Source organism: Phaseolus vulgaris, chromosome 9 (assembly GCF_051622355.1).
Source record: "Phaseolus vulgaris cultivar YP4 chromosome 9, ASM5162235v1, whole genome shotgun sequence".
Lineage (NCBI taxonomy): Eukaryota > Viridiplantae > Streptophyta > Magnoliopsida > Fabales > Fabaceae > Phaseolus > Phaseolus vulgaris.
This window is the reverse complement of record NC_143506.1, coordinates 405,001-407,500: the sequence shown is the minus strand read 5'-3', so window position 1 is coordinate 407,500 and position 2,500 is coordinate 405,001.

Here is a 2,500-nt window from a genome sequence, read left to right as displayed (position 1 = left end):
TGCCTTCAAAGTGATGTGGGAGAAGTTTGGGATCAAAAGGAATTGATCTTGGCATGGTTGGTGCATAGCCAAGTTCCATGATTTTGGTGTTTTGGCTTGATTTTGTGGCTTGGTGGTGATTTTGGTGAAAAACGAAAATCATGGTTTTGGAAAAGTGGCTGGACTCAATCCTCACAAATGCCTTCAAAGTGATGTGGGAGAAGTTTGGGATCAAAAGGAATTGATCTTGGCATGGTTGGTGCATAGCCAAGTTCCATGATTTTGGTGTTTTGGCTTGATTTTGTGACTTGGTGGTGATTTTGGTGAAAAACGAAAATCATGGTTTTGGAAAAGTGGCTGGACTCAATCCTCACAAATGCCTCCAAAGTGATGTGGGAGAAGTTTGGGATCAAAAGGAATTGATCTTGACATGGTTGGTGCATAGCCAAGTTCCATGATTTTGGTGTTTTGGCTTGATTTTGTGGCTTGGTGGTGATTTTGGTGAAAAACGAAAATCATGGTTTTGGAAAACTGGCTGGACTCAATCCTCACAAATGCCTTCAAAGTGATGTGGGAGAAGTTTGGGATCAAAAGGAATTGATCTTGGCATGGTTGGTGCATAGCCAAGTTCCATGATTTTGGTGTTTTGGCTTGATTTTGTGGCTTGGTGGTGATTTTGGTGAAAAACGAAAATCATGGTTTTGGAAAAGTGGCTGGACTCAATCCTCACAAATGCCTTCAAAGTGATGTGGGAGAAGTTTGGGATCAAAAGGAATTGATCTTGGCATGGTTGGTGCATAGCCAAGTTCCATGATTTTGGTGTTTTGGCTTGATTTTGTGACTTGGTGGTGATTTTGGTGAAAAACGAAAATCATGGTTTTGGAAAAGTGGCTGGACTCAATCCTCACAAATGCCTTCAAAGTGATGTGGGAGAAGTTTGGGATCAAAAGGAATTGATCTTGACATGGTTGGTGCATAGCCAAGTTCATGATTTTGGTGTTTTGGCTTGATTTTGTGGCTTGGTGGTGATTTTGGTGAAAAACGAAAATCATGGTTTTGGAAAACTGGCTGGACTCAATCCTCACAAATGCCTCCAAAGTGATGTGGGAGAAGTTTGGGATCAAAAGGAATTGATCTTGGCATGGTTGGTGCATAGCCAAGTTCCATGATTTTGGTGTTTTGGCTTGATTTTGTGGCTTGGTGGTGATTTTGGTGAAAAACGAAAATCATGGTTTTGGAAAACTGGCTGGACTCAATCCTCACAAATGCCTTCAAAGTGATGTGGGAGAAGTTTGGGATCAAAAGGAATTGATCTTGGCATGGTTGGTGCATAGCCAAGTTCCATGATTTTGGTGTTTTGGCTTGATTTTGTGACTTGGTGGTGATTTTGGTGAAAAACGAAAATGTTGGTTTTGGAAAACTGGCTGGACTCAATCCTCACAAATGCCTTCAAAGTGATGTGGGAGAAGTTTGGGATCAAAAGGAATTGATCTTGGCATGGTTGGTGCATAGCCAAGTTCCATGATTTTGGTGTTTTGGCTTGATTTTGTGACTTGGTGGTGATTTTGGTGAAAAACGAAAATCATGGTTTTGGAAAAGTGGCTGGACTCAATCCTCACAAATGCCTTCAAAGTGATGTGGGAGAAGTTTGGGATCAAAAGGAATTGATCTTGACATGGTTGGTGCATAGCCAAGTTCATGATTTTGGTGTTTTGGCTTGATTTTGTGGCTTGGTGGTGTGCCAAGAATCATGAAATTTTCAAAGTGGTGGTTTTTGAGTTTTGTTGGTTGGAAAGTGTCACAAATGCATGCAGAATGAGGTCTAGAAAGTTTGGTATCAAAACCAAGCCATCTTGATGTGGTTTTGAATTTTTGAAATGTTGGAAAATAGAGGGTTTTGAAAAAAATTCATGAAAATTCGAAACCTTGGCCAATCCTAACGAAACTTGGTGGGCACCTTCTTGATATTATTATGGGATGGACTGGAAAAAATCACGCAAAAATACGGTGTCTAGATACGTTTTTCCATTTTTCCCGATTTTCCACATTTCGGGTCTTTGGAAAAATAAAAAAAATACTTCCCCATGTCGAAAAATTCTAATTTTTTGCAGGCAATGTTGTACCATTTTTATGAGGATCCCTGCAAAAAATCTCGTGAAAATTCGTTCTCTAGGTCCCAAAACAGAACTTATGTCTACTCAAAAAAAGTGTATCTACTTGTACAAAAGTGGCTTTTGCATATTTAGCTATTATAGGGGGGGGGGTGTTCCTCAATGCAGCCAGCTCTTGCACCATGGAAAATTCTGGTGCGGTCCCTTCATTCCCCCCTGTTTTGGCTTGCTTTGTGGTGGGGCAAGTCAAAACGCCCACACATGGGTGATCCACCAACTTGGGTTGGTGTCACCCGTTGTGGGCGGCGGCATGGTGGTGGCCGCCGTCGGTTCCGGCCGACTGACCCGGTGGGAAAAAATGTGAATCTGTTATGTGGATTTGTGGCACGCTGGTGGGATTTTCGTTGTGT